This window comes from Taudactylus pleione, unplaced genomic scaffold (assembly GCF_031769625.1).
Source record: "Taudactylus pleione unplaced genomic scaffold, aTauple2 ptg000352l, whole genome shotgun sequence".
Classification (NCBI taxonomy): domain Eukaryota; kingdom Metazoa; phylum Chordata; class Amphibia; order Anura; family Myobatrachidae; genus Taudactylus; species Taudactylus pleione.
The window spans coordinates 5,303,094-5,324,035 of record NW_028284753.1 but is presented as its reverse complement, the minus strand read 5'-3'; the positions used below and the strand labels follow the sequence as shown (position 1 = coordinate 5,324,035).

Sequence of the window (20,942 nt, the reverse complement as noted above, 5' to 3'; positions counted from 1 at the left end):
CCCGTATAATCTCCCCATCCTGCCCACTTCACTAGGAAGTGGGCAAGATGCAGGAGATCCACCTACTCTTCCAGTGGTGTGGGGAGCTACCCAAAAACTCAGGAGCGTCCCACAACTTTCGGGAAAGTAGGCAAGTATGATTTATGATTGTACTAAATAAATACTTAAAATATAATGATATTTCTATCTGAGGTAATAATGCAACAACACACACATATTTAATGAAATACAGATTATATAGTGTCTGGTATATGGAATTAATAAAAGTTATATTTTAGTTACATTCTTTTGGTGCACCACACCATTATATACAGTTTATTTTCAAGCTATTAGTGGTAGCGCCCCCTAGTGGTACATTAATCCTAGATAAACACTACAGTATTTTACTTCTAATACCAAGCAAAAGTCAACTTATTATGTATTTCCAGTGCAGTAAATCATCATTCTTTCTGTTCAGCACAATTTAGAAAGCTCTAAAACATTTCGCTTTTCAGCACTTTACTACGATAATTGACACCTATAAGCTACAGTTTTAATGGAGAGGGATCTTTGGATCACATGCACAGTAGATGAGACAGGGAAGAACCAGAAGATTAATCTTTCGCTGCTGTGATCAATGATGAAAGAGTAGCTTTTACCATTTGTTGATAAGAAGCAGCATGAGAAGAATGATAAATTGCACTGATACCACATCTCTTATCACTTTCATTAGCATTTCTTGCAGTTATGTTCCTAAAATGTCCTGTATTTTGTTCTGTATGCATCTGTGATTTCAGCAGTGGCCGTTCTAGGGGTGGGTAAGAGTGATATATGTATAAACTATAATTATTTCAGATATAGGTACGTATCACATTAATGCCCGTGGCGCTGCGGCCTGAGGTCGCGACTGCAGTGTCCCTGCTGGGTGCCGTTCTCCCATGCTTGCCCACCGATGTGCCGGCATCTATACTCACCATGTCGCTGCCACTCGTTCCCTCCCACATTCCTCCCAGAATACCGGTGTGGCATTCTGAGCCCCATAATGCCAGGCACTGCCACCGACCGTGACAACATCACTGAGCGCAGGGGAGAGAAGACCTGTTGTGACATGGAGCCCAGGCTGGGAGCAGCAGCAGCTTGGCGGTTGTGGCGGCACGCGTGGTACTCCTCACACCACCACTTACTCATCAGCTCCCTCCAGTCCCAGCTCCCTGTTCAATAGCCTGTGTTTCGATTGAATTTCAACACTACACACTCAAACACTTCTGCAGACCCTGCTTGTGTCTGACTCTGAACTCTGGCCCCTGCTGAGAGACTGTTCATATCACATTGTAAGGGGCATTAGAGTGTGCCATAATGTTTAAAGGACATTACAGAGTGGCATAATATGTAAGGTATTACTGTGTGTGGCATATTGTGTAAAGGTTATTACTCTGTGTGGTAAAATGTATTATAAATGGGCATTACTGTGTGTGATGTGTTATAAAGAGCATTACTGCGTGTGGCATAATGTATTAGTGGCATTACTGCATGTGGCATAATTGCCCTGGGCGCCCTGGCAGAGAGTGGTGCCACTGGCGCCCCCTCTGCAATGTTCAGTGCTGGGATCAAGTGTTGATCCCAGTGCTGGAAGTCCTGCAGTCCGGTGATATGTGTTCCCGGCGGGACACATCTCTCTAGACTGTTCCCAGCGGCGCAGGCAAAAGCTTGTGGACCAGTAGCCTTTTGAATTTGGTGCTGGCCACAAGCCAATTACGTCTTGCTGACTGGCAGCCAATAGAAAGTGGCCTGGCAAGTCAATGGCGGCTTGCCTCGTGATGGCTGGCTCCACCCACGCCACTGGGCAGAGAAGTTAGTTAAAATTCAAACAATAGGGGAAGGGAAGAAATTAAATGCACAGGATCTAATGAACACTTAATAAAGTAAGTAATTAGATTATACCAACAATATAAATAAGATTGTGAGATAAAAAATCTCTAAATAATCAACACAGTTGGTGGTGCTCCCTGGAACAAATATATTACTATATAAGGTTTTGTTTTGCACAGGCAAAACAGAAGAAAGTTCCGTTTGTGGGGCACTCTTTTATAGTATGTAAACAATTATGATATGATGAAAATATAGCTAAAACATAACCTTTAATGAGAACATACCTTATAAAATATACATAGGTGAATTATAACAAATATGATATATCAATATATGTAAAAACATCAAGTAGCGAAAATATTGAAAGCATAGCAGTACACAATTTTAGATATACTGCCCTGTACTCTGAATACCATATATCATATCAATGTGACATCCGTGGTTATATGCATTTCATATTCAGTCTAGGATGGTTTAATAGAATCTGTGTGTAGAATACACACAGATAAGGTTTATATTCTATTGACCTCGTGATAAATATGTAACAGGTATAAAGAATTAAATTCACAAACAATAGGCTAATTATAGGTGAATTAGCCCTATGACAGAATTTCTCCCAGTAATCAGTTGTGCAAAACTCCAATCGAAATAGTAAATGCTATTGTTCAAAGATCACAAAATAAACCTGAATTTTGATACCAATATTAATGTGATACGTACCTATATCTGAAATAATTATAGTTTATACATATATCACTCTGAGAACAGGATAAGGCACAAAAAGTCAATAATTATCTGAATATCACCATGTGTGCAACATATCAGTTTAACAGACAATTATCATCAACAATAGAAATCCTAGTATCTCAGTAAACCATCAGCATATATTCCTAGGTGTCACATAATACAATTCTTAACATAAATAATTTTAGTACAGGATTATATGTAGAATAAGTGAAAGTAAGACACCTAGATGTCCCCCACTTCTACTTTCACCTGTTGTGCCTATCACCTGGCATTGGACAGGGGATGAGAGAGTAGGGGGCTGGTATCCATAGAATTGAAAGTATAACGGTGGGTTGTTAAAGATCCTATATTTGGGAGTTAAATGATCTCTGATGCCACATGGTATAGCAGAAATCAAGTGCACCCGGACCAGTCAGGTCGCCACCTTAGAAAAAAAGTAAAGATAATGCCTGTACAGAGCTCTGCTTAGTTAGCATGGATATAGTGTTGGATTCAGAGTGTCCGCATCTGCTGCCTGTCAGCTGAAATCAGCTGTGTCTCATCAGTCCCCTGCATGTGCCGTAATACAATTCACAGCCATCCGCATCGGCTATTGTGAAGTTCCGTGTAAGGCAGTGGGAGTGAGAGAGCTCACGGTCAGCTGATCAGGTCCGTGGTCGGAGGTACTGAGGGTTGACGCGCGTTTCGCCACCAGGGGCTTGCTCACAACGAGACACCTAAGCATCAACATCTCATTGTCCTGTTTTAACCCTTGCTGGAACCAATGAAATTTCACTCAGAAATGATTGACATGATGTTAAACCTATCACGTCGCATATATATTAAGGCCAATCAGCAGTCTTAATAAATGATTGACATATTAGCTAGCCAATCCTGTAAAGGACAGCGAAAATAAGCGATCCAGCATGTATAGAAATAATTCATATTAATAGCAATAAGCATAGTATTACATTTACCATAACAGCCGATTTGGGAAAATAACATATTAGTATGCCAATCTTAAGTTAAATGGCAGAAATTAGTGGGATCTCCTATTAACATTTAGATTTACAGAATGACAAAGTGTTAGTCCAATATACGAATAAATTGGTATCATAAAATTAGTGATTAATAATATCTAAAAAACCTCTTATGTGTATTGGTAACTTAATTAGAAATACTGTATAGTGCTGTGTGTGTAAATAAAAACATGATAAGCATGATTATTGATAAGTGTGAGATTAAGAGTTGGTGTAAATGTGTGATAATTAAAAGATTATAAAAACTATATGAAAGTAATAAACTATTAATTAATATTAGTTAATGTGAATATGATGAATGTATTATTGTGTATATGGAAGTGATATAAAAAAAAAATTTTGATATAAAAAATTATCCAAAATTACGTGAGTATAAAATTGTGAATGCAACCTTATATAAACTATAAGTGAAAAAAAGGAAAAGAAGGTGGGAAAAAAAGAAAAGAAAAAAGGGGGTTTTATATATAACGAGTGAATAAAGAAGGGGCAGTGTGGAATCACATGATTAATATCTATATAAAAACACTAAAGTTAATGTTTTCGTTCATCCCATTAGGGGCAATGCTGCCCAATCTAAACGTCCAGTAGCTTTCCTTCCTAAGGAGTTCCTTCATGATGTCTCCTCCTCTAATGCCCAAACTTAAGACTTCCAGACCAAATACTTTAAGATCTTTCAATGAACTCTCATGTTTAAGATAAAAATGTCTGGCCACTGTAGTAAGTTGTTTCATCTTGGCCCTGTCTGATTCTGCATGCCTAATGTGTCCCATATGCTCCAGTATTCTTTGTTTTAACATACGTGTAGTAATTCCGACGTATTTCATTCCACATGAGCATGAGATACAGTAAACAACATGTTTACTACGGCAGTTCACATAGTGTTTAAGATGGACTTCTTCCCCAAATTTATCTTTAAATTCCTTTATGTTAGTAATATGGTCACAGATTTTACAATTACCACATGGATAAGTCCCTATCAGCGAGAATTTTTTGGGGGGATACTTAGTATAGTGACTCCTCACTAGATGGTCTTTTAAATTCATGGAGCATCTCCAGCTCATGGCAACTGTTCTATCCAATTTAACTGCAAGGTCTGGATCAGAAAGAAGGATAGGCCAGTGTTTTTGTATTGAGTTTTTTATTTCTCTCCAATTTTTACAAAAGTTGCCAACAAATCTGATTTTATCAGATTTCTCTTTCTTCTTCTCCCCATAGATCAAATTGTCTCGTTTAGTTTGGGATGCAAATTTGTTGGCTTTTTTAATCATTTTGCCACTATAGCCCCTCTCTTTGAGACGTATTACCAGATCTTGACTTTTGATCTGATATGTAGTATTATCTGAACAGTTTCTCCTAAGTCTTAGGAACTCACCTTTGGGGATGTTTTCCAAGGTGGGAGGAAAGTGTGAGCTGGAATGATGTAGCAAGCTGTTAGTTGCTGTCTGTTTCCTGAAGAGTTCTGTAGCTATCATATTCGTATCATCCTTGTATATCCTCAAATCCAAGAATGATATACTGGTGGAACTGGCCTCATATGTGAACTTTAGATTATAGAGAAGTTAGTTAGGCAGCAGCGGGTGGAGGAGGTGGACGTCGCACAAGGAGCTCTGGCGGGCCCTGGAAGAGGCCAGAAGACACTGGGATCAAGATAGAAGAGCTTCGGCAGCAGGACGGGCCAGTGGAAGAAGACTACAACTAATTCCTACCTAGACCACCAGGTTGTCGGGCACTAGGCCCGTGGGGTAATTATGAAGAGGGGGCACACCACTTATTCCCTTGCCCTGGGCACCAAATCCGCTAGTTATGCCACTGGTAAGGGGCATTACTGTGTGAGGCATACTGTGTAAGGGGTATTACTGTGTGTGGGATACTGTATAATGGGCATTACTGTATGCGGTATAATGTGTAAGGTGCATTACTGCGAGGCATAATGTGTTATAAGGGCCACTACTACAGTGTGGCATAATGTGTATAAAGAGTACGTGAATGAGCTCTGTGTGGCATGACATACAAACTCTGGCGGCACCATATTCACAAACTGTTCTGCTGTTCCTAATCCCTCCCAGTCTCCCAGAATGCCGGTGGTATTCTGGGAGTGCCGCCGGAGAGGATGGATCAGCAGCACACTGCAGCAGCGCATCCCCTTCGTGCTGGGCATGACCTTTAAAGTGATGAACAGGGGGCATGTCACGAAGCCACACCCCCTTTACTGGAGTGCTCGCGATCCTTATTTAATTGTGCATGTTTTTTTGGGGGGTAGGGGGGACGCACCAAAGGGAACTTTTGCCCTGAGCTCCACAAGGCCTAGAACCGGCCCTGGATGTCAGACACAATAATATATAATGTTACTTAACAGAATTAATTTTGCCTTTTACGGTGCACAAAAAAATATTTTTTTGCCATAATGCTGTGTTCATGTTAACTGTTTTGGTCTAATTTATGGCAGGACTATGGATAGCTATGATAACAGGTGTCATATAGGCAAAGAAAAAGTGTGGCACAGGACAATTTATATCCAGGCCTAGTGTGACCAGTATGGGTTGAGTGCTTTTTTTGGGTGGATTGGAGACTTTCATTTTAATATACTAGTTTAACATACTTGCTTAAAAGACAGTTTCCCGCACTGCTGTCATCAGTGGTTGTTTTGTGCTGCAACCTGGAGCCTCGCTCACTAGTTCTTCAGGTTACGATGTAATTGTGTAATACCCCTTTAATCACTTATCTGACGTGGTTGCATGGGAAGGTGCAACTGCTCCATCCCGCTGTGTTTTTTAAGAGGAAATCCGTTCTACACATGTGCAGAATGGATTTCCTCTGATTCCTCAGACTCTCCTGCGGACCCGGCACTTTTCCACCTATTACATTGCATTGACTTTCCACCTAGGCGAAAAGTCTTCCAAATTGAATACGGAGTAAAATCAAAACAGGCGAAAATGACGTCATCGGCGAAAAGTTTCCGCCAAAAACACATGAAAACGGCTTTTAGCCTCGAATTGAATACAGCCCTTATCCTAAAACAATATGTAGAATCAAAGAAAGTTAATTGAAAACTACTTGTCTAAATGAACCCACATCATCCATAACAGCATCAACAGCTTATTCACAAGCACTTGTATCTAGTACAAATAAAATCATAGGGTTTTAGCTGATAGTTGTCTCATTAAATATAATTTACTATCGATTTGATAGCCTGCACCCATCAACAGAGGTCCACATAAGAGTTTACATCCGTAAGGGTGTAGGTGGTTCATAGCATCATCTCTTCAGTATTGGGGAAGGTTATAAAGCAATTTTATGCTACTCATGTATTGATCTATATTGTATTTTATGTAAACAATTTTACCTCTGTTGATATACCAAGAATAAAATATTCAATTACTGTATAAGATTCTTTGTTGCCATAAGGCTTTTACTTTTGGGTGATGTTTTAACAAAAAAGAGTGCATGAGATAGTTATCAGCTGACATTTTTAATAATTTGTTATACAAACTCCCCTGCAGTGGAGATTCTTCCTACAGATGACTATTAGCGCACCCCAATCCTTATATATATTCCCAACCCCAGACCACCAATGGCTCTCCATTGCAGCAGAACAGTCACTCAGCACCCCAAGCAGCTCCTCTCAGATTCTGGGGCTAATTCAGCAGTGCACGCAAGTACACTGCTGAACGCAGATCCCATTCTGCTAGTGTGCAGAATGGGTCCTGCTAATATACACGCTAGCCGTTGAATGCCTCTTCCTGAGTGACAGGCAGAGGCATTAAGGGACGGTGCGGGAGCGGTGCAGTTCCTGGAAACGGGGGCAAATCCACTCCATTTTCCGGGAGTGGCAAGCCCAGGATCTGAGTTGATCAATGCAGTATCCTGGGCTCGCAAGCCGGCCAAGCTGAGTAAGACTTACTCAGCTGTCCGGCCGCCACGTGCCATTTACCATCGACCACCAATGGTCGCGATGGTGATCTCTGCCTGCGACCTCCGTTGCAGTGCTGGGATCGCAAATGCTGCAGGGAGTGTCATACACCTCCTGCTGCATTTGCATTATTGCAAGGAGGCAATTACAAAGCTGCCTGCGTACAGCTTTGCAATTGCGTTTCTTGCTGAATCAGGGCCTCAGTCTGATATTTATCCATCCAGCAGGCAGCACAGCACCGCTCTGCCCAGCAGGGGCAGATCTAGACTCTTGCTTTAGGGGGGGCGGTGTGTGTACACACACACACATATATATATATATATACACACATATACAAACACACATATATATATATATTGTGACACAGTCAGATTAGGGGTCCCTCTCCTGGGTAGAGGTCTCCTTCCTTACACACACACACAGCAGCAGGGAAGCAGCACACCAGTCTGGATGCGAGTACAAGCTGGTCGGCGCCAGTCTTTATTGTACAATGTCAGAAATAACATAAAGAAAACATAAACATAAATCCTAGCCCTGTCGGGGCACTAACTTCACAGGTGGTTCCCTCACTATCAGAACCTGGCAGGGCCTAATGCCCTCACCAGCAACAAAGGCACCGCACAACACTCACAGTTAGATTTTCAAGTGTCTCTGAGCAAATTCCCTGCCTGCTCTCCCAGGTGAGACACTCAGCCCTAAACACACAAGGCTTATATTGGCCACTCTCAGGTGGGAACCCTAACAAGCCTGTTACCAGGCTGCGAGAACCAAAACCTGGAGTGGCCGTGGGTGGAGCCCTCCCTCTCCTCTCACCCACAACCCCCAGGTCCCAAACCGGCTTTTCAAAAAGCCGAGACGCAAGCCTGCTACACTGCAGACTTTCTCCTGGAGGTTTAGAACACATAAGACAGGAATCTGGGACAAATGTACCTGCCACAGACCACTTTACCAGTGATCCTATCACATATCCCCCCCTTTGTTTCGACCTGTGGGGCAGAACAACTGAAGCCCCCAAACAATGAACGCGTGACAACGCGTCTGCATTGGCCAGCTGGCTTCCTGGCCTGTGTTCCACTGCAAATTTAAAAGTTTGTAACGCCAAGAACCATCTCGTAATTCTCGCATTACTGTCCTTATTTTCGGACATCCACTTCAAAGGGGCATGGTCAGTGATCAATTTGAACTTTCTTCCAACCAAGTAGTACCTGAGAGCCTCTAACGCCCACTTTATGGCCAACGCCTCCTTCTCCACTGTGGCATAGTTTCTCTCATGTACATTCAACTTTCTGCTAAGATAGAAAATAGGGTGTTCCTCACCCTCCTTGTTCTGGGACAGGACCGCTCCTATACCTACTTCTGATGCATCGGTTTGTACTATGAATTCCCTTTCAAAATTAGGAGTCATCAGGACTGGTTGGGAACACAACGCTACTTTCAACTCCTGAAAAGCTTTCTCTGCCTCAGGACTCCATTCTACCATGACTTTTTGTTTGGCTTTGGTCAGGTCAGTCAGTGGGACTGCCATAGTGGCAAAGTTGGGTATAAACCTCCTGTAGTACCCCGTAATTCCCAAGAAGGCTCTCACCTGCTTCTTATTCAGAGGCCGTGGCCAGTTTTGTATGGCATCAACTTTATTGAGCTGAGGCTTTATCAGGCCTCTGACAATGGTGTATCCCAGATATTTTACTTCCTCCATGCCTAGACAACACTTTTTTGGGTTGGCTGTCAAACCTGCCTTATAGATGGGGTCCAACACTGCTTGTACCCTGGGTAAGTGAGACTGCCAATCAGGACTATGAATGACCACGTCATCCAGATAAGCAGCCGCATACCGTCTATGGGGCCTTAGAATCCTGTTCATCATTCTTTGGAAGGTAGCAGGTGCCCCATGTAGCCCGAAGGGAAACATTTTGTACTGAAACAAGCCCTCTGGCGCTGAAAAAGCTGTCTTTTGTTTGGCGCTCTTGGTTAACGGTACTTGCCAATACCATTTGGTTAGGTCAAGAGTGGTTAAATACCTTGCCGTCCCTAGTCTCTCAATCAGTTCATCCACTCTTGGCATCGGGTAGGCATCGAATTTTGAAACACTGTTCAACTTTCGGAAGTCATTGCAGAAACGCACACTCCCATCGGGCTTTGGAATCAACACAATGGGACTTGACCATTCACTATGTGATTCTTCAATAACCCCTAACTCTAGCATATTTTTAATTTCTTTCGACACCGATTCTCTTTGTGCTTCTGGTAACCTATAGGGCTTTAGATTAACTTTAACCCCTGGGTCAGTGATGATGTCATGTTTAATGACCGAGGTTTTCCCAGGTACGTCAGAGAACAGCACCCTATTTCTGATCAGAAACTCCTTGACCTCTTGTTGTTGAATTGCCGACAGGGTTTTTGCCACTGTCACTTCGGGAACTAAGGGTCCTGGATTTACTGGAGGGGCTCGGACGGCCGACAGTGCCGTTCTATCTTTCCAGGGCTTTAACAGATTTATATGGTATATCTGTTCCGGCTTTCTTTTCCGCGGCTGGTAAACTTTGTAATTGACCTGCCCCACTCTTTCTAAGATTTCAAAGGGCCCTTGCCATTTAGCCAAAAGTTTATTTTCCACAGTGGAAACCAATACTAACACTCTGTCCCCAGGAGCAAAGCTGCATAACCGAGCATTGCGGTTGTATACCCTCTGCTGTGCCTGTTGAGCCTGTTCCAGGTGCTCTCTCACTATCGGCACTACCGCAGCAATTCTCTCCTGCATTTGAGAAACATACTCAATCACCGTTTTGTAAGGACTAGACTGCCCCTCCCATGTCTCTTTGGCAATGTCTAGTAACCCCCTTGGGTGTCTCCCATACAACAAGTCGAAGGGTGAAAACCCAGTGGAGGACTGGGGAACTTCTCTTATGGCCAACAATAAATACGGCAATAAGTAATCCCAGTCCCTACCATCCTTGTCGACCACTTTCCTAAGCATGTGTTTTAACGTCTTGTTAAACCTCTCGACCAGCCCATCGGTTTGGGGGTGATAAACCGAAGTTCTTAACTGTTTGATTTTGAACAGGCGGCACAACTCTTTCATGACTTTTGACATAAACAGTGTACCCTGGTCAGTTAGTATCTCCTTAGGTATACCCAGCCTGCTAAAGACATGAACTAGCTCTCTGGCAATGGTCTTGGTTGACGTATTGCGCAACGGGATCGCTTCCAAGTACCTGGTAGCGTAATCCATTATGACCAGAGTATACTGGTGTCCCCTGGCAGACTTCATTAAGGGTCCAACCAAATCCATCGCTATTCTTTCAAACGGCACCTCTATAATAGGCAATGGAACTAGTGGACCCTTAAAATGTGGCCTGGGAGCATGATACTGACACTCAGGGCAGGATGCGCAAAAGTCAGATACCTCTTTATGAAGCCCGGGCCAGAAAAACCTCTGCAGTATTCGCTCAGTGGTTTTCTCTACCCCTAGATGGCCTGCCGTTATATGACCATGGGCCAGATCCAACACTGTTCTTCTGTAGGCTTTGGGAACTATTAGTTGTTCCACAACATCTTCCCCCTTCTTAGTCACCTGATATAACAAATCCTGCCACATTGCCATGTGGGGATAGGACAAAGGACTATCAGGGTCTACGGGTTTACCATCAACTACTTTTACATTCTCCCTGGCTTTTACCAAAGTAGGGTCATTCAACTGCTCCACGGCAAAGACCTCTCTTCTGACCTCTAAATCAGGCAGACGATCACCTGGCCCAACAACACTTCCCACCTCAATGGGAGGCACATCAGTTGGCGGGCCACCGTCAGGCTCCGCATTCTCTAGTTCGCCAATCAGAGTAGAAAAAGGGAATAACTCTGACTCAGAAGAAACTCCCTCCTCCACTACATCGACAACCTTCTCAAATGGATCAGGGTTGTTCACCTCTGGAACAAAACGGCTTTCCCACAACTTCCAGAAGTGAGCAAAGTCTCTCCCCAATATTGCATCGTACATCAGACCATGCACCAAACCCACAGAAACTATAGCAGAACCACATGGTGTCTCGATGTTCACTTCGGCAGTAACATAATATCGAGTATCCCCATGTATGCAGGTCACACCAACAGTTTTCCCCTCACGCCGCAAGGGGTTCACCAGCTCAGCTTTTATAAGTGTCACCAAGCTACCAGAGTCTAACAGTGCCTCTACTCGGTTGCCATCTACAGTGAGTACACACATGTGCTTATCAGTCTCAGCCTGCCGGTCAGCCGTACAGGCTATCTGTGCAAAGAAAGACCCCCTGCGGTAGACATGAGCAGTATCACATTGCATAGGTTCAGTTGTAAGTGAACAATTAGCGGCAATATGGCCGAAGCCACCACATCGGAAACACTGAGTCATATTAATGTCTAGTCGTTTACGGGGCAAGAACCTTCCCGGCCTGGCAGGCCTGTCTCCAGGTTCTACACCCTCAGTCTTAGGTACATTCCACCGCCCAGCACCCTTCTCCCCTGGAACAGTCTTACCAGTGTCTGTGGGAGTTCACCGGTGCGCCATCGGGGCTCGGTGGGGCATACTCATCAGCTCCTCAGCCACCACGTACCTCTCCACCAGCTCGACCAACTGGTCCGCGGACTTAGGGTCTGCATGGCTCACCCACTTGCGCAGAGTCACAGGTAATGATCGCAGGTACCGGTCCATCACGACCCTTTCCACGAACTGTGGTCCCGTCAGCGTCTCGGGCTGTAGCCATTTTGAGGACAGATGGACGAGGTCATGCATCTGTGAACGTGGAGGCTTATCCATATGGAACTCCCAGCGGTGGACCCGTCGGGCACGAACAAAGGTGGTGACTCCCAAGCGAGTTAGGATCTCCTGTTTTAGTTTTTTATAGTCCTTGGCATCAGCCAGGCATAAGTCGAAATAGGCCTTTTGTGGCTCCCCCGACAGAAAAGGTGCCACCAGACTTGCCCACTGCTCCTTGGGCCAACTCTCCCTTTCGGCCGTTCTTTCAGATGCGGTGAGGTAGGCCTCCACATCATCGCTCAAAGTCATCTTTTGGAGGAAGTGACTGGCTCGTATGGAGTGAGTGGTGGTGGGAGGACCAGTAGTAACATCTCTGGGCTGGGCGACCAGGTGCTGTACCACCTCTTTTATGGCCTGGCTGTTTTCCGCTAAGGCCCGGCTGTTTTCCGCTAAGGCCTGGCGGGTTTCCTCGACGGCGACCTGTTGTTGCCTCTGGGCTGTCTCCAAGGCCAACAGTTGCACCCTGGTGGATTCCAGCTAAACTCTGTTTGTCTCCTGCTGAGCTGCTGTAGCTTGGAGCAAGGCCTTAATAATGTCCTCCATTTTGTCCTGGGGTGTAGGTTGGAAGCTGAACCTTGCCTCTCTGAGCATTGGCTGACGCCTCCTCTATGGGACTCCAAGGACACAGTGTTATTTCCACACTCACCAATTGGGAGTCTGTCCCTTTAATTTTTAAACGGAAAGCTTTCCTCTCGCTGCAACTTCAGTGTGTGTGGGTGCCCGCATTCTCCACCATATTGTGACACAGTCAGATTAGGGGTCCCTCTCCTGGGTAGAGGTCTCCTTCCTTACACACACACACAGCAGCAGGGAAGCAGCACACCAGTCTGGATGCGAGTACAAGCTGGTCGGCGCCAGTCTTTATTGTACAATGTCAGAAATAACATAAAGAAAACATAAACATAAATCCTAGCCCTGTCGGGGCACTAACTTCACAGGTGGTTCCCTCACTACCAGAACCTGGCAGGGCCTAATGCCCTCACCAGCAACAAAGGCACAGCACAACACTCACAGTTAGGTTTTCAAGTGTCTCTGAGCAAACTCCCTGCCTGCTCTCCCAGGTGAGACACTCAGCCCTAAACACACAAGGCTTATATTGGCCACTCTCAGGTGGGAACCCTAACAAGCCTGTTACCAGGCTGCGAGAACCAAAACCTGGAGTGGCCGTGGGTGGAGCCCTCCCTCTCCTCTCACCCACAACCCCCAGGTCCCAAACCGGCTCTTCAAAAAGCCGAGACTCAAGCCTGCTACACTGCAGACTTTCTCCTGGGGGTTTAGAACACATAAGACAGGAATCTGGGACAAATGTACCTGCCACAGACCACTTTACCAGTGATCCTATCACAATATATATATATATGCACACACATATATACATATATATATATAGTATGTATGCAAACATATAAATCTATCTATCTATCTATCTATCTATCTATCTATCTAACAGCACCCCTGTACTCCAGCAGTCACAGAGAGGCTTGCTCAACCGCTTGGGCCATCTATCCCAAGTACCTCTTCCCACACATATCCCAGCAGCAACTTAGCACTTGTCCTAGTAGAGTCGACCGGGCCAAGGGGGCATGGCCTAATAGCGGGAGCGGTGGCCATGCCACCTTACAGAAGAAAATGAAAATCCTTTTATCAGCGCGATGCACAGGTGCAGCGTGTCCCCGGGCTCCGAGCTGCATGCCTTGAGGTAATCCTTGCAGATCACTCCATCTTAAGCTGTAGGACTTGGCTGCAGCTACTTTGTACACAGTGGCTATGTGTTACGAGGGGCGATCGCCCTGATCACCCCCCCTGGATCTGCCACTGCTGCCCAGTGCACTTCAGCATTCCAGGCAGCACCTCCCAGAGTCAGACTCAGTAAGTCAGAGCCAGCAGGCACCCGCACCCCTCTCTGCCCAGAGCCCGTCCCTCTCCCAGCCTGAGCTAGGACATACTCACTCTTGTCTGGTGGTGTACTGACCATCTGCCTCTTGGACCTTAGAATCTTTAGAGGAGAAAATAATAAAATCAATACAGAAATCTATAGGAAAGAGACCTCTACCAATAGTGTACTCCACAATGATAGTTCTCACTTCCCCCCCACTATTAAAACATCCCTAAAGGAGAATTTTTGACGACAGAACTGCTCAAATGAAAGTGCATTTGAGACCCAGAGCAAAGACCTCACCACAAGACTGCAAGAAAGGGGATACAGTAAAAGATTGATAAAAAGAGCTAAAAATGAAGTATCAAAAACCAAAAGAGAATCCCTCATCTTCAGTGATAAATCTCAAAGAGAAAATACCAACATCATCAGGTTTATAGGGGATTTCTGTAATAGTTGGAAAGAGGCCCAAAACACACTACAAAAGCACTGGCATATTTTACTATTAGATGCCGATTTTGCCAAAAGTTTGGATACTAAAGTTAACATGAGTTGGAGGAGGGCACCAAATCTTAAAGATCGACTAGTGAGAAGTCATTTTACTCTGAACCCTAAAAAACCCCTTCCACCATAGGTAGTTATCCCTGTGGAGGCTGTAAAGTATGCCCACACATACAAAATATCAACATGATAAAAGATAAATTTGGTCAAATAATAAAAATTAGAGATTTCTACAATTGTAGAACGATGAATGTTATTTACTGTATCACCTGTACATGTGATATGAAATATGTCGGTAGGACGTCAAGAATGATTAAAATCCAAATCCTGGAATATATAGGTAATGTGCGGAATGCTGATGCAGACACTAGAAAAATGAAACAACTTACTACAGTGGCGAAGCACTTTCATCATGTACACTCTGGAAGGTCACAAGATCTGAAGGTTTTCTATTTAGAAAAAGTCAAACTAGGTCTTAGAGGAGGAGATTTCAATAAAGCCCTCCAGAAAAAAGAAAGCGAATGGATCTTTCGTTTAGGAACATTGATACCTGGTGGTCTCAATGAAAATATAAACTATAGTGTGTTCCTGACTGACTAATCACTCTACTTTCTCAATATTTCTAACTTGTTATATCTCTACAAGCATTTTCCCACTGTCCATACTAGTATAATTTCTTTATATATCAAAGGGTTTATATCTACTGATATATATTTCAATAAGTCTTCATCGTCATATTTTTTATTCCTTTATATATTATCATTTTTTTTTTCGCTTTCCTTCATTGAAGTTTATGTTTTAATATTTATTTATTTATTTTCTATATAGCAATGTTATCTACTCCTATTCTTACCAACCGATTCTACAGATAATATACAATTAATCACTTCTATTTTTCCAATATATCTTTTGTCTTTTACACATATTCATCAATAATTTGGGTTAATACACCCATCATAACCAAGCACCCCCCTTTTTTTTACAATTACACCATTTCATTAGCTCTATTTATTTTTTTTAGAGCTTCTTCTGCACTCCTATATCACTTTTCTATATAATTTATTCTCCAACTACCCCAGCACTCACATTATTATTTTTTTATCGTTTATCTTTTACACTGTATATTATGTTAAATGTGTTAACTTCTTAAATATTTATCTGTCCATCATTTCATCCCTTTATATATTTACATTATAGTCACTCACATCACTTCACACTTTTATTATATTGATATATTATGATTAATATAACCTACAGCCACACCACACAGGACATGTCCAATCTCATCTGATCTTGGAAGCTATGCAGTGTTGTGCCTGGTTAGTACTTAGATGGGAGACCACCTGGGAATACCAGGTGCTGTAAGTATTATTTTCATCTATTAAGTTTATAAGTGTATATTTTTACTATAATTAATATATCTTTAAAAATATTTTCTCACTTTTATTTGATACTTATGTTTTATGAACAGTTTATGCATGAATTTCATAAGATTATCGTTATTTGTTCATTTGCACTATGATAGTGCATTATCCAGCATTTGTGTGCTGTCAGACACACATAATCTCTCAGTTTGTTTACATATGCTAATTTTGTTCTTTGGATACACCCCTTCCTTTCCTAACAGTAACATGATGGGCTGTTTGACATCCCCTGGTCATTGGTCGGATGTACAGCCACTCGGCAACACAGCCCTATGATTGGGCAGACTTTCTGTAAAAGGCAGGAAGCCAGAACAAAGTCTGGTGATCAGGTGAACAAGCCTCCGGTGAAACATGTGTCCTGTCTCTGTCTATGCTCATTTAGCATGCTGATCTCTGAATAACCACACCAGCAGCTCTGACCCACAGACTTTTCCTGTGAGCTATCTTTCTATTGCTCTCCTGCACTCTCTCATCTGCGTCCTAGTCTGTGAGACTCCCCCTGCAATGCCTGAGAGTAACAGGGGTGAGACTTAGTTCTATTCTCAGACAGCAGAAGTGCTGTCTGTTGTTTCACCTGGAATAAACGCTGTAGTCACTCTCTCATCCCCTGTTTGATGTAGACAGGGGAAAGTAGAAGTGAATCCATGTTACTCTATTCCAGGTCTTACTTCCTTCAGCTTAAACCCTTTCATATATATCTATTTATGCTATATAAATTTCAAATTATATGTTTTCATTTAGTACATATGCAAAAAAAAATTTTTTTTTTACTGACGAGTGTCACTACTCAGTATATATACTATTGCTTCTCTTTGTTCATGAACATTTTTTGAATTATTGTCAATGATTTTTTCTTTATATATTGTAATTCACCTTATGCATTGACTTACCCTTGTGTTGTGACACATAACCTTGTTTTTTTCAGGGCACATCCTTATTACATATGTACACAAATATGTTGTATTTGTCCATGGTTTAGGTTGATATTCAGTACAAGTATAATTTTTCTGTTATTATTTTTCTTTATTGCACTGAAGCAGAAGTATAATTTTTCTGTTATTATTTTTCTTTATTGCACTGAAGACAGTGTCATTATTCAGTACATGTAACACTGTCATTGTGTACTTACCATTATTGTTTGGATTTTTTTCTTTTTCATACATATTTTCTGTTTTGGGATATCACTTTGTTTCTCACAGTGCAAACTGCTGATATTATATGGCAATTTAATATATGCATTTATCACTACTCTAAGGTGTACTATTCTTTACCTAGCATATCTGCTAAAACCAATATGAGTTAACATACTTGGGATAAAAGTCCTCCCAAACCTAATCCTCTTAGTTATATGGGGACACAGACTTTATCACTATCAGCAATGTCTATATATGTGTACTGATATTTAATTACAATCTATATCCCTCATTCATCTACAGGGGACACAGATTTCAAAGCTACTGGATTATCCTAATAAATCATCTTTCTTAGTTATCATAGAGTGGTTTCTTACAATATACAATTGTTTCTGACCGACTATCATTTATGTATATGTCGATCACAACAGAGATCTAATTAAAAACTACTATAGTTCGCCAGATATGTACTGTATGAAGTAATCATATGTGCCTCCCTGTAGATTGAATTAGGGTTAATTAGAATATTCATTACCCTTAACAGGAGCTGATTACTCATTGAATTTTTATCAATAATAAATAATAATACTCATTTACACTTCAAAGGACGTTTATATTGTTCTTTTCTGTCCTTAGTAGATTTCTATGTTATATCTACACATCACTCTCTGGGGAGAACTTCCTTTTAAAGGTGTATATTAAACATTAAGTTTTATTCACACTAATCATTCCATCATCATCCATATATAAACAATTATCTGTCATAAGAGTGCCCCTACAAAGGCATATTTGTCCTTTTCCTCTGCTTCTTGCAGAAAGTACTTTTACATCTGAATCTTTAGCAAGGCCAGGGAGTGGGAGTAGGGACCGTCCCTGCTGTAGTACCTTCTCTTGATGCCTGGATGTACACTGGGCGGTGGCGGCTAATGGAGGCAGACGTGGAGCCATGAGTTGTTACTCACGACTCAGCTCTGCAAAGGCCCATGGGAGGAGTTGCTGCGGCTGGGCTCTCCCACGGCCATCTTACTTGTCTTGCAGCCAGAATCAGCTTCTGTGCAGAAGTTCATTCTAACCTGACCGCTGCACTGCCCGATTGGGGCTGAACTTCGATCGCGGTAGCGGTGGGAAGCCGGTAGTTGGTGAGCCCTGCCGGCGGCACCATCACTATGCCACAGCTGGCAGCTGCAGACCCGTGGGATGCCCCTAAGGCATTCCAAATGCCCTAGGCATTTGCTTAGAATGCTTTTGCCTATGGCCGGCTCTGGGGGCTTATGCACAGTTAGGAACAAATCAGAAAATTGGAGCATAAAAAGAGCATATTTGCACCTTGGCAGAACCATGTTACACTGCAGATAGGGCAGATTTAAAATGTGCAGAGAGATGTAGGGCTCTATCTACGAATGACTGAAAAGCCAATTTTCTATTTTTACTACTTTGGGCCATTTATCACAGGGTTAACACCGAGAAATAAGAGATTTCTTTGGCATTAGCCCATTTACCATACATTGTTGTAGTCTCTATTGACCTTTTGGGGAAGATCGGATTAACTATTTATCAAGCAGAGAAAAGCCTAGCTTTCAACCACCAGGTAACACTATCTATAGATGGCTTTAATGGGACACAACAAAGTCTTTCTGGCATCACTGAATCTGCATCAGGTAGAAGAGCTACTGTATGCACTAGAGATGTGCGCCGACCCTCGTGTTTTGGTTTTGGATCTGGATCTCTCCTGGTTTTGGATCTGAATCTGTTTTTTTTCCTTGGTGTTTTGTTTTCGTGTTTTGGTTTTGGATCTGGATTTTTAAAAAAATAAAAAAACTGCTAAAATCACATAAAATGGGCCTTTTTTTGTTCCTACAGTATTAATAACCTCAATAACATTTATTTCCACTCGTTTCCAGTTAATTTTGGTTACCTCACAGCTCACAATTATTTTTTTCATCTATTTAAAGGGCCAAAAAGTTGCATCCATCTTGCTGGATCAAAACTGATTGATATAATTATTAATAGAGTTGAGGACTGTGCAAAGACTATGGTTGGGATACCGTTGAGGATTGAAGGCATGGACCTTCATAGAGGACAAGGAAGTTGATGGCCTTGCATTATCATGATGACTGCTGGCGGCAGCTACAACATGTGGTTCTTGGCCTTGCTCTCCTGTGATGTGACAGCCCTCCATATTTTCTGCGGTCTTGAAGCAGTGTCACAAGCACCACTAGTGTAGCCAAGGTGCGGTTACAAAATTCACACACGTGCAGTCGTGCACACACAGAAAAAAAATATACAAAAGACACTATTTTTTTTTTCGTGTCCAGAACTTGGGCCCAGAGCACAGATTGGTGACAACTGGAGTTGGGCAGCACTAGGTTGCGTTGCTGTATCTTGTGTGGCTAAGCCTAACACGCACACACACACAGAAAATAAATAGACAAAAGACACTATTTTTTGGGGGGGGTTTCGGGTCCAGAACTTGGGCCCGGAGGACAGATTGATGATGACTGGAGTCGGTCAGCACTAGGTTCCATTTCCGACTTGCTAGTTCTTGTGCGGCTAAGCCTAACAGGCACAGACACAAGACAATTATTAGAAAAAAGACAATTGATTTTTATTTTTTTCAGCTCAAGAACTTGGGCCCAGAGCAAAGATTGATCACGACTGGAGTCAGGCAGCACTAGGTTGCATTGCCAACTTGTTAGATCTTGTGCGGCTAAGCCTAACATGCACAGACAGACAGACAATTATTAGAAAAAAAGACAATTGATTTATTTTTTTTTATGCTCCAGAACTTTGGCCCAGAGCACAGATTGATCACGACTGGAGTCGGGCAGCACTGGCTTGCAACTTGCGTTGCTGGCTGGATCTTGTGCAGTACTGCGGCAAAGCCTAACACGCACGCACACACACATAGAAAATATAAAATACACTGGTTTTTTTTTTGACTATATATTTTTTTTTCTATTTTTATTTTTTGAGTCCAGAACTTGGGCCCAGATGGACACAGCACCATCCCAGATGTATCTGCAGTTCTGCACCAGCCCGGATGGACACAGCAGACATTAAAAACACCAGCCCAGGACACATCAGACAACACAGACAGCCCAGATGGATCAGCAACAGCCTAGATGGACACAGCACTACCCACCCTCCCTGTTCAGTCTGGACAGCCGGAGAGAAATGGCGTCCGTCGCGCGGTCCCTTATATACTACATTGATCATAGAGACGAAAGCTCACGAATCGTGAGATTTCAGACTCTATCGTTTTGCCTTGGTTTCGAGATCCTAGTCAGGCGGGAATCTCCGAGCCTGCTTGGATCCGACTCGGTTCTGCTAAATTCGGCTGGGTTCGGATCTCTGGAAACTGAATCCACTCATCTCTAGTATGCACATGTGCAAACAGCTTTCACACATGCATATTTTACTTTAAACAATATGTCCCGTCCCAAGTGGTCTGCCCCCCTCTCCGCCATTTAGTGGAGGCAGCAAGCCCACTCGCAGCCGCGGGTTACCGCAGGCCTGGGGTGGGTGTGCGGCCACCTTCACCCGGGAAGTTCACTGACAGCCGTCCCGTTCTTCCTGCGGGTGGTCAGGGGACTCCCCAGTCTCCTATTACCCTGCCGCTGGTCGCAGCGACAGCTGGGCATGACAACCTGAGTGGCCAGGGCGAGCTGCGGGTGCGTTGCCAGGTCAGTGGCACTGAC

The 20,942-nt window shown here is 43.1% G+C and overlaps 1 protein-coding gene and 1 pseudogene across 2 annotated transcripts in view; one reads left to right on the top strand and one right to left on the bottom strand.

The window, feature by feature from the left end:
- Positions 1-20,942, bottom strand: part of LOC148508634 (uncharacterized) — a 282,049-nt gene that overhangs the window by 218,403 nt on the left and 42,704 nt on the right. The gene's annotated exons all lie outside the window — the stretch shown is intronic.
- On the top strand, positions 15,937-16,055 carry LOC148508635 (5S ribosomal RNA; annotated as a pseudogene).